Below are 12370 nucleotides of genomic sequence, written 5' to 3' on the forward strand. Positions count from 1 at the left end.
TGAGGCGGAGCTGGGTCATCACTACACCTGCTGCCAATTACCTATTCTTAAGCTGTTTGATGGCAGCAGCTCTTTGCCAGATTGTCTTCGTACCTTGCCTACAACTGTGCCACTTTACCTTGCTAGCTCATTGTCAGTTTTGCTGTTTACCCTTTACTCATCCCTGCCTAGGTTATTCCGGCAGCGTCCTTGTTTCTCACTACGCTAAGGTTAGTGTTATTCCTGTCGGCTTTTCCACAGTGATTTTTTTGTTCCTAGTTTTTCATCCTGTTTGGCAGCCTTTTGCTCGCCGTCTCCCTTTGGTCACCTTTTTTCCTCCTTTGAGGTGTTTTGTATTAAAGACTCTACCTAGTTGTCTGCCCTTCTCTACATTGTGGGATCCAAGAACTATTCTCACCAGCATATGACAGGGAGGCTGGGATGCTGGGCTCACGGCGTGGCAGGTGAGTCCTGTGGCTGTGGTGGCCTGGTCGGGTCTAAGCCAGGACTCGGGACGGCACCCTCGGCAAGGCCAGCTGAGAGCACCCGCTCAACACACTAATCTAAGGATTGCATTCTCGTGGATAAGGAAGCGAGTACCTCCATTATCTCCCTCAAGGAGCGTGAGTGGTCTCCCACTAATTGCCCCTGGTGTGAGAGGGCTGAGCAAAAATGATCCAGGTCTACGGGATCCATGTCTGGCCAGATTGTTCTGTCAGGGGTTTGGCCGAAGCCGGAACTTGGATCCCAGGATGCGTGAGGGAGTGGTTTGGTGTAATAATATTTATTACACAAGGTGTCAAAACATACAAACAATGGAAGCAAAGTACAAACAAGGCTAAAGTTCAACTCAAAATCTCCCGGAAGATGCACAGGGAAAAAAACTGGATACAAATAGAAGGCGCTACCAAAAAGGAGTGGTAGGAAGGCAAGGCTAAAGTCGAAGCTAAATACAAACAGCACTGCAGAATACCGGGCAGGCAGGAAAACAAAAGACAAACATGCTGCAAGTGGCACGCGTGGCAAAAAACAGAAAAGACGCAAGGCTGGAGCAGAAGGCTGAGGAAAGCAACGGGTCAGTAACAATGCAGAGGTGAGCCTGTGTTGATGGGTAGTTGGCAACAATCTGGCAGTGACAGTGCAGGAGCTTGCTGCTTAAGAGGGGGTGCTTCTGATGGGATGCAGGTGTGTCAATTAAGTCCTCCAGCGGTGGAGGAGGTGCGCTGCAACATAAGGTAGAAAGAGGGCGACAGAGCAGCGCACAGACCATAACAAGTGGTTATGGAAGGACCCGAGTGCTACACAGGAACCTGATACTTCCCTGCAACTTTCTTCCCGTGGAAGAGGAGATTTTGGATAAAAAGAAAACTAAGCTACTTTCAAAGCCAAATGAATGGAAGAAAAGGCGGTCAAGACAGGAAGAGGGAGACCCAGACAGCAGTTCAGACGATGTAGGTTGTTGGAGAGGAATCACCACACATGCAGCAGAACCCGCGGACCAGCCTAGACACCAGCTGAGAGCGGAATCAGAAGAATTTCAGCCCAAAAGAGGTGGAGGTCTGGAGCAGGTCGGTGACAGAGATGAGCGATCTGACGGTGGTGATTATGGCGCGATGGTAGCGTCAGAGGGAGAGAGAGCTGTCATTGTTGACGGACAAGTGGAATTCTGAAAGAGACGCGGCATCCGATGAGGCAGACAAGAGGGATGCTGACCCACGGCCATCAGCTTTGAGAAAGTATCCTTTTCGTAAAAAGACAACCACTGCGAACACTTATATATGAGACACTAGGGCAGCCCTGAGTTTTTCAGGGATACAAGTAGTGCTAACAGTTGCAGGAAATAGTGTTCATAGTCACATTGTTTACAGATTGGAGATGTTATTGAGATGTTGTAGAGATGAACGTTATTTCTGTGTGATACGTTATTAGTTAGACACACTGTACCAGATATCCAGAACAGTAACACATATAAAGAAATAGATGTATGTGGGGCACACAGTACTTATATGGGTATGTTAATAAGTTTATGGAGGCTAGAAATTGTCAAAGCTTTTCAGTCCGAGATACATTGCTCGTAGATATAACGGAGCACACCACAGATATCATCTGGCCAGTGACGTCTGTGGCCTGCTTGCATGAAAATGGAGATAGATGTCATGCTAAAGACTGTTGATCCACAGAGCGTATCTTGAACACTGACTCTAACAACTCTCGCTGCCATACTTCAGCAGTTGAAGACAAATTTTATCTGGGGCAGTCAAAATTTGGAGATGACATTTACTTTAGTATTTAAGGAGAGGGTGTGGGGCAAAAAAATTGTGTTGATGTACAAGTTAGGTTTGTTAGTTAGTTGACAACATTCATGCTCCCCACCCATATATATTTTATTTTGTTCAATTATTGTTTATATGTTTATGTGCAAACACTACAGGAATATTAGTAATGTGAATATAATACGGAGTTCTGGTTTTGATAAATTTGTAGGAATATGGTATGGTGTTCATGTGGAAAGTACTTCACGGGCTAACGGGCAGTTTACACACCTGTTGGTCGCTGATATATACCGTGTACTGTACGAATGTACATTTGCAATTCCATATTACGTGTACATAATGTTTTGAGTTAGTACAGATTATTAACAATTAGTGTGCATGTGACGGAGGAATGTGACATTTCATGCCTTGTAATAAGTAGGCCATGTGCAGCGACAAAGTGTCACGTCCACAAAGTAATTGCAATTAAAGCAGAATGGTGCATCATTAATGCATAGCTATGTATGGGAACCGCTATGGCAAGCATTGGATAAATAAAAACTTATCACTTGTGCACTACAGTATAATACAATCAACAAAATATAAACACAACACTTGAGTTCTGAGAGAACTCAAAGATCTGAAACGTTTTCTATCTACACAAAAGGTCGACAGTTGTGCCTCGCCACATCACATTTGAACTTTCACGGCTTCACTCTATCACAGCTTTTCAAAATATATGAAAAAAACATTGCTGTTTTGTGGTTGACTAGGGCCTATTATTACTAAGAAAAATGTTTTGGCAAATGTTACATATTTTTGGCCTAAATCAAGCATTTTCAAGCATTTAAATGACTAAATTCACTAAAATACAAATGTAAGACATTCAGAAAATGCATTGAAAGTCATGTTGATATGTAATATTCTTTACTGTTCAATAGGTGTCATTTATGTTTTCTACTATATTGGGTAATTGCAGTGTAAAGGTGACTATAGGGGTGTTATTTCATGTCTAGAGGGCTCTATTATTGTTAAAAACCTATTTAGAAGGTTGTAAACACGTTTTCTATGTTCTAATTATAAAAGTACTCCATTTATAAATAAGAAATCTTTCCATCCATCCATCTATTTTCAATGCCGCTTATCCTCACTAAGGTTTCAGGGGTATGCTGGAGCCTATCTCAGTGTGACTTCAAGCGAGAGGCAGGGTATACCCTGGACTGGTCGCCAGCCAATCACAGGACATATGCAGACAAAAGAACATTCCCAAGAATTCATACCTATGGACAATTTAGAGTCGTTTATATTTTTGTCGATTGTGGATACTGAAGCCAGCTGCTATGACTGTTGAATATATATATTTTTTCCCAATATTGCTATGAATATCAGCCTCTAAAAGACTGTTGGCTTGCAGGAGAACAGCGTAAACTTGATGTAATCAGTCCATTTTTATGAAGGTATCGAGCAGGCAGATGTTAGGCAGCATCCTTCCTGTGTGTTCTAATAACCGCTCTTTGAGGTGCGGGGGATGTTGGTGGGGGTTGTCGGGGGGTGGGCAAAGCTTGTGAGGTCAAATCTTTAGGTTCATAGACCCCGAGGAGGGAAATTGATTGTGGAGTGTTGTGGGAGGGGAGCGTTTGACTCCTGCAGGCGGCACGTTGCTTGACATCACTTCCCACAATCCTCCTCTGCTCTGCGGGCCAAGACCCGCCGCTTCTGTTGCAATTAACCTATTAGGAGACGCCTTTCATTGCGATCTGATTCCATGCTCCCTCGCGCACCTCAATAACGCTGTTTTGATCCCGGGGAGCGCCGCCTGCGGACGTTTGCAGCACAGTTTCAGATCAGGCACAAACTTTGCAACATTTGAGAGGAATAAAGCACATTTAAGCAGGAGGCGTGTCCCGTGTGGGGGATAAATGTGTGTTTCCTGCAGTGTGGTGAAGTCAATTGGCCACAATACAAACAAATGACTCCCAGCCTTGGTGAAAAACATCCAAGTGTTCAAAAATGGATCCCCGGGGTCTTCTTTGTCCATGGCTGCAGGCATTATTGGACCCCGGTTGTCACAAAGTGGCCCCTCAGGTCATTACTCGCGGCCAACGCCGCTTCCATCATGTGGCCATGTTGAGGAGCGAGGGGACACACTGGACGCACATCTGAGGGAACGACGAGGCCCGGCGCCCCCCGCTCTGATGTGACGCCGCCCAAGGCCCCAAGCTGGAACGCTGGCAGACAAACACTTGAACCAATCAGCAACATAATTGTGTTGTTTTTAAAAAATATTTTTCATCAGCTTTTCATTTTGATGCATAAATTCTCTTTAGTTATGATTGTGAAGATGACTGATGTGCTTTTTAGTGGGAAAAATCAAAGGAAAATAAAAAAAATACATCGCTTTTATACTAGTGCAGGCCAAACAAAAAACAGGGACTCACAGATAGATACAGTAGAGTAGGTATTTTAAATAGACTGTGCTAGTGCTAGTTAGCAATTATAATGTGTAACTTTTGAAGCGCTCCAGGGGCTCTGCAGGCTATTACATGCTTTAAGTCGTCTGTTGTACTTTCTAAAAGAACATCTTTTCACTTTTATGCACTTTAGCTTGAAGGCGGGGGGCGATGCTGAAGTATTTGCACGTATGGCGTTCCTGCAGCAGGACATTTGTTTCGCTATTGGTACACTGCTTGACAATTCTTCCCACAGCAGATCATGTCAATAGAAATAATCTGGTCCCGGGTCAAGCTGTGTCCATCATAAAAGTGTTATAAGCGTGCAAGACTTGTTTTAAGTCACATTTTAACAAATGTAAAAAGAAATCGAGCAGTGTTTCTCCATCATCCTGCATCCTCTTCTCACACTCCTTCCTCTTCCAGGGAGTCACATGTTCACATCAGCGTGTCAATCAAACATGGCAGCTACTCACACTCTGTGGCGAGATGAAAGCCTCCTCCGCCGTCATCAAGAGAACAACAAAGAAGACAAGCAAAAAAAGGTCTGTGCATTTTTATATTCCGGGTCGACTTAGATGTTTTGGCCGTGGCAGGCAAGCGTGGAGACTCACAAACATTGTTTAGCAACAGCATGTGTGTTAGCAAGGTGTGTGTTAGCGTCAGTGCTTTTTAAAAAAATGTTTCATTGTGAGTAAAACAAGGAAGACATTCAAGCATCAATGGAGGAACAAATTAGAGCATCAAAGAGCCTTCAGGCCACCACCAGGTATCTGCTCCATGATGATGACCCAATATTTGCTAACAGCCAAGGGTTACGACCCTGCTGGTGGCAATCACGGGTGGTCATGAAGACCACCGGGCGAATTGGAGGAATAAGAAAAAAGAGTAACTTCTAGAGGAGCACGTTGCTGTTGAATATTTGAAAGCAGGTGAAACCCGCTTGAGTCGCTTTATGTCGACAACCCTAATCGGTGCTTGTGCTTAAACGGTGCCCGTTTGAAAAAACGCGAGTGATTGAGCGATGTTCGAACCGCAGTGTGGCGAGAAACAACTGTACTCATTGAGTTACTTACCAGACGTTACTTACGCAAAACCACCTTCAAGTATTTGTTGCAGGTGGCTGAGTCTGAATCTTTTGAGGGGAAGCGCAACCAAACTTTTTAGCGTTTAAAGCTCGATGCTCACTGTCGTCTGTGCAAGTGGGAAACTAACAGCAAGCGTACTGTACCACCGTCACGACAGCTGACTCCAGAATTAGGCAGAGATAACTACAATCCCTTGTTTATCATGGTTAATTGGATCCAGACCCAACCGTGATAAGTGAATTTCCCCTAAGTAGGTTTCCTTATTTATAAATAGAATATTTTCTTAGTTAGAGCAGAGAAAACCTGTTTATGAGCTTCTGAATATGGTTTTAAACTCAAAAGACATAATCTATAATATTGTTCAAAAATCTGTTGACATCTGTGTCAGTGAGTACTTCTCAAACCACCTCACAGGTGTGGCATATCGAGGTGCTGATTCGACAGCATGATTATTGCACAGGTGGGCCTTAAGCTGGCTACAATGAAAGGCCACTCCAAAATGTGCAGTTTGAGTACATAGCACGATGGCACAGATGCCGCATGGTAGAGAAATGTTTATTGCGGTTAATTGGTTCCAGACCGACCGCGATAAAGGAATTTCCGCAAAGTAAGATTTCTTATTTATAAATGGAATGAGTTCATAGTTACAGTATAGGACAGTGATCCCCTAACCCCGGGCCGTGGCCCGGTACTGGGCCATGGGTCATTCGGTACTGGGCCGCACAGAAAGAAAAAATAATTTCCATTATTTATTTTTCTTTATATTTCATTTTGAAAAGTGGCCGGATTCTCTGTGTTACATCCGTCTCACTTGACGCATGTCCATTGTGCGTGTGCTAACTTTATCTCATGCTGCACAGATAGACTACTACTGTATTTTTACCATTTTTCCTTCACCTCATATTTGGTCTGAAATGCTGATACTGTGTGGGAATGCATAAAGGTAAGTTCTGATGACTTATTGAGTTATGTTAATTCATGCTAGCACGCTGCCTTTTACCACACACGTCAAACAGCGATGTAACAATCTCTCTGGAAAAACTCCTGGCTTGAACTGGTGGATGGTTGGTCGGCATTCATTTTGTGCTTTTAATTTGATGTTATTCATGTCTTAGTTTTACACAATACATAATAAATAAGATAAATTAGATCGCTATAATGTGCGAACCCCACCCCCAACACCACCCCTCCGGTCCGCGGGAGATTTGTGGGAACACAAGCTGGTCTGTGGGTCAAAAAAGGTTGGGGACCACTGGTATAGGAACCTTTTTACGACCTTCTAAATATGTTTTAACAACACACCTATAGTCACCTTGACCCTTCCTCCACCTGATATGGTAGACAAAATGATAATGATAACAAGAGAAAATGAGAAAATAATCCATAAAGACGTGTGTTGCTGTAAATGTGTGCTCCGGTGCTGAGTGGGGGGCGGACAGGAAGGGACATCAGGGCGTTCAGAATTGAGTTTTAGCTAGGCGTGGGTTACAGACCCAACAGCAGCCAATATTAGGGGTTACTGTGCCTATTGTGATATCATTCAAACCTGCAATAAAAGCCTGTTGTTCTGGTGGTTGTGTGTCCCACCAACATTACTGCAACCAAGTGACCAGTGTAGAAGACTACATATCATTATAACGTCTTTCAATGGCTTATATTTGGATTTTGGATTTTTTCCCATTTTTATGCTTGAAAATGCTTAATTCAGGCCAAAAAATATGTATAATTTGCTTACATATGCATTTTTTTTTACTAATAATAGGTTATATTAAACCGCTACACAGCATGATTTAATAATTAATATATTTTTGAAAAACCATGACAGAGTGAAGCCTTGACGTTCCAAGCGCAAAGTGGCGAGGGATAACTCTAGAGCTCTTTTGTGTGACTATGTATTAAGTAGCACCACAATGAGGCACTGATATCCACGTAGTTTTTCGATTAGTTTCTGGCATTTACGTCGGCATCGGTGCCATTATGACACTGAGCATTGACACCCATCCCTCATCAAGACGTACAATGAAATTTGTTAACATTTTGTATGAAAACAGAGGAATCCAAATACAAATATGCACAATGTGGCCTAGTTTGAAAAATACTTTTGTTATCGGCCATTCTCCTTATGTCTCTGGAAAGTAAATTTCGGTTATGGACGCCAGTGGACGCCAGCCAGCCAGTCCAAAGGGTGTCGACATAAACGGGTTCCGCTGTGTGGTGAAGATTTGTCATTGTTGTTTTGCTTATGCGACCGATCCTAGCTTTAAAGCTGGAGATTACGAGTGTTTTGAGGGGGAAACGTCGGCGTTGATTAGCGGCGGTGCTTGAGGAGCGATAATGAAGGCAAACGAGTTTGTGCGTCCCATAAATCACGCGCTGAAATAAAAGTGACAATAACGGGCTGAGTGGAAACTTTTCAAATGAGCAGCTTTATGGTAAGTCATAGCGCTTGGCAGTTGATCATCACCGTCGCTCCCGGATGGTTCCGGAAATGCGGCATATTTACGAGCGCGCAACAGATGGCGAGCGTGCCTTCCTTCCTCGCTTGCGCTCCTGAAATGGGCCTTTTGGCGGCCGTATAAATATGATGAAGTGGCGGCCATAACAGGCCGCTGGATGCCACGCTAGGACAAAACGTCCAAATGAGCCGCAAAAGATTGATCTACGCCGCAGCGGGCCCGCTGCAGGGAACGACGTGCGGCGGCGGTAATTTAGCCGCCAAAACAATGCACGAGAGCGTCGGCTCGCGCCGCCATTTCCACTGGAGCGTTCCCCCGGCGGTGGTGGGTCATTAAAGTAGCAGCCGCTTGGCAATATGCTGCAGTCAATGTCAGCGACAGGATGGGACAATAAAGGGGGAGGGGGGGACGGTGTTGTATGTATTAATGTCACATCGGCTTTAGCCCGCCTTCTTAAGCCTCGCCAAGAGTCACCTCAGCCAATTTCCATTATCATATTGATTGAAATAGTTCATCATAGTGTAATTTCAGCTTTAGCGCCACCCGGCTGGGAATAAGACCAAAGCATTAGCCAACAAAAGCTATTGTTCCAGAGGACGTGGGCCTGTTCCAGTTCATTGATGGACTTGATTAAGTTTAAATGAAGCAGACGGCGGATAAAAGTCAGGGTATTGACCAGCGAGTGGCGGCGGCGGCGGCGCCGTGCGCGGAAAAGCAAGATTTGCTAAATGCTCTAATCTTCAATCACATCTAACACAACTACAGACAAAGTTTGGTAATGAGAGATTCAATGAAGCATGCAGGGGAGAGAATTAATCCCACCCCCCCATCGCCCAAAAGTGAGTTCAACTTTGAAGCGGGCTCCTCAGCGTGGATGGTTATCTAAATGCTAAATAAGACACCTTTGGCAGCATGCTAATCATCCGTTCATCCGCACTCTGTTCACTCACTGCTTTATTTGTTCTCCCACGCCCACCAACCCACAACCCTCCCCGCACCCGCCCCTCGCCGGGCCGCTGCTCACATCAACCTTGGAAGGACCAACAACATTTGATATTCAGGCCCGACCAAGCAAGTGCTCAATGGAAAGTCATTAGGCGGGTGCACAAAGACAATGTGGGGGATTACTGCTGTTATTAGACACCATTTATTATTGTTATCATTACAGCTAATTGCTATTTATACCACGTGCAGTATGTACTATGTAAAAAGAGAAATGTTCTTGTAAAATTAGACATTTTTATTTCAATATTAACACTTTTCTTCCTCATAAAAGGTTTTTGTACGATATCAGGCTTAACATAAAGATATTATTTTATCATTTTATTTGATAACATTGCATGTATTAATTTAACTAATTATGTAATTATTGTTTATATGTATTTATATAAATGGTATTTATTTTCCTATTTGTATAATATTATAATTATTGTGTATAATTATTTTTTTCATTTTGATGCGCAAGACTTTTTTCCTCAGAAAATGTTTTTGTATAACATTAGGCATAATTTAAAGTAATTATTTTATAATATTACAGTATGTAATTATTATTTTAACATAATTATTATTTCATTATAATTTATATTTGTGTATTTTAATTTAATGTATTTATTTTATACATTATATAACTAATGTAATTAATTATGTAATTTTTGTTTTTGTTTGAACTTTTGAACTTTCGTTGAACTTTTATTGACATTTTTTAATACAAAACAAAGGAAACAAACATTACAAGTCTGTTGTTCCATTTCCGTTGCTCAGTTCCAGTGTTCATGATATGTTTTGTCGCTGTTTGGATGTAAACATTGTCCATTTGGTCCATTTGTCGTCGAACTGGGTCTCCTCTAGCCGTAGGCGCTGCGTCAGCCTTTCCATCACGTAAATTTCCTTTTCTATCGCAGTCCACTCTTCCTGTGTGGGGGTATCCTCCCTTCCCATGTCCTTGTAATGGCCTTTTTGCCTGCTACCAACAGAAGCTCTACCAGATATCTGTCCTTCCCCTGGACATTCTCTGCATTTAGATTTCCCAAATATATAATCGTGCAAGACAAAGGGATCGGATATCCAAGTACTTCCTTTAGTATAACGGCCAACATTTTCCAAAATTGCAGTATCTTATCACATTTCCAAAAGATGTGCCAATGATCTGCATCCACAGATCCACACCCCCCGCAAGAAGGCATTGATCTCTGTAACTGCTTGCCCTTAACCCTTGGTGTAACGAAAATACGTGTCTGCGAACTGGCGGATGTACAGTATAATGCGTCTTCAACATGATTAACCTCTCTTCCTTTGCAAATTTGATTTTCCCATTTCTCTTTTATATACTCAGTAGAATGCCTATTAGCTGCCACTGCTCTGTATCGTTCAGAAATAATTCCAGTTCCGGCCTCTTCATACGATTTCAGTATGATTGGTATCACACCAGTCGCTTCCCAGGAGGGGTCTACCTTCATCTCCTAGAAATAATAGTCCCCGAGTTGCAAGTACCTATGAAAATCAAGCTTAACGAGGTTATCAAGTTTTGGAAACTCTCAACAGTAAACACCACACTGTGATTCCATTAGTTATATTAATAAGCATATTTAGTTGGTTTAAAACTACTATCGTATGCTATCCATCCTAATACTTGAATCCTTTCCTGCATCTCATTTATGTTATTTATATAAATCGTATGTATTTTCTAAGTGTTATACTATTAATAGTTATTTAGTATTTTTTATTTAAAAAGTATTTATAAAGTACTTTTTTGTCAAATTATGTTTTTTTTTCTTGTGGTAATATCTTGTATATTGTAAAATTCCAACTTGTGTTGTGATAACTTTATTCTTGTGAAACCTAAGTAGTATTATGAGTATTACAGCCCGGTCTTACTAATGCGCTTTAGTGCAATAAGACAGCAAAATAAATACGTGAGCATCAACGAAAGTCTTCCCCGCTTCCTCCCGCATGCGTCGCCTTGCTGTTTCAGGAAATAGACAAAATATGTGTTTTGTGCTCCAAATCCGTCAGATTCACGTTTATCACATTACGGGACATTTCAAGCTTTTGTGTGACGTCTAAATAAAGCACGGCGGTGCCACCCGTGGGCTGCTCGTCTTGTTGTTGTTGTTGTGCAGCCTTCAGTCAGTCTTGTTGATGCTGCTCATTATTTGCATTTATTGTGTAAACGTTGTGTTCTTCCATGGTGGAGACATGAAGTCTTGTCACGCTGCCATCTCATCTGCATGTTTGCTTCTTAAACAGGCCATGTTCCCTTGTAACCCCCCTTCCAGGTTCCCCTGCCTGCCTTATTCCGCCGCAAACAGACAGCAGACACAAGGCGGGGAACGGCGCAATAAAACAAACGATGCTCTCAAAGGTGCATGCGTGTCTTTGTAGCGACGCTTGTTGCCTGTTTGCTGCACTTCCTGCTAGCCTTTCATCTGTCACTTTGCCACAAATCTTTGCGTCGTTACACACGCGCACACTGACACAATTAAAACTGCTTGATTTTGTTATTCTGCGCCGGCTCCTCGTCCTTGAACGATCGATTAGAAGCGATCACGACACGTAATTGTGTGGTGTAGAAGCTATCTTGAAAAGAGCAGCAGCCTCCAGCTGGTGACTCTCAGCACCACATGCACGACTGAAAACAAGCACCGTGCATCAGAACGTCCAACGTGCAACACTGGCACTGGTTGACTTCCAAGTTGTTCTCATTTCAAGCCCATTGGAATTAATGGAAAGGGAATAGCTTTTCCGAGCTTTATTAACTGGAGAGGGAGTTTGTTTTAACCTTCTCAAATGCAACACAAGTGTAAAAAGAAGTTAACGTCGAGGAGACCCTGATGTTGGGCTGCAAAATTGCAGACTTTAAACTGCGTGCGAGTCTTTAAATGGTGAAAATCGGTTAAGTCAAACCTGATTGCTCCCTGATTTTGTCGCGATATTTCTCAATTGTAAGCTCTTTGGGCGCAGCATGGCAGCTGCTTTCAAAGCGAAAGTAAACATGTAACGAAACATGACACCATCTTCCGATTGGTGGGAGATGACATGAGAGATGGACAAAAACATTTTTTAGGACGGGTCACATTATTTGTTGTGTACATACAGTAGTATATTAGTCACTTGTAACTGTCAGAGGCTTTTGAAAGTAAATAGTT

General features: G+C 42.7%; 1 long non-coding RNA gene across 2 annotated transcripts in view; it reads left to right on the forward strand.

Annotated features, from left to right (window-relative positions):
• The window catches only part of LOC129189261 (uncharacterized), a 54194-nt gene that overhangs the window by 27890 nt on the left and 13934 nt on the right, over positions 1 to 12370 (forward strand). For both annotated transcript variants that reach the window (XR_008572773.1, XR_008572772.1), the window contains exon 2: positions 5108 to 5226. This is a non-coding gene — a long non-coding RNA (uncharacterized LOC129189261). The remainder of the gene's footprint in view (positions 1 to 5107; positions 5227 to 12370) is intronic.

This window comes from Dunckerocampus dactyliophorus, chromosome 10 (assembly GCF_027744805.1).
Source record: "Dunckerocampus dactyliophorus isolate RoL2022-P2 chromosome 10, RoL_Ddac_1.1, whole genome shotgun sequence".
Lineage (NCBI taxonomy): Eukaryota > Metazoa > Chordata > Actinopteri > Syngnathiformes > Syngnathidae > Dunckerocampus > Dunckerocampus dactyliophorus.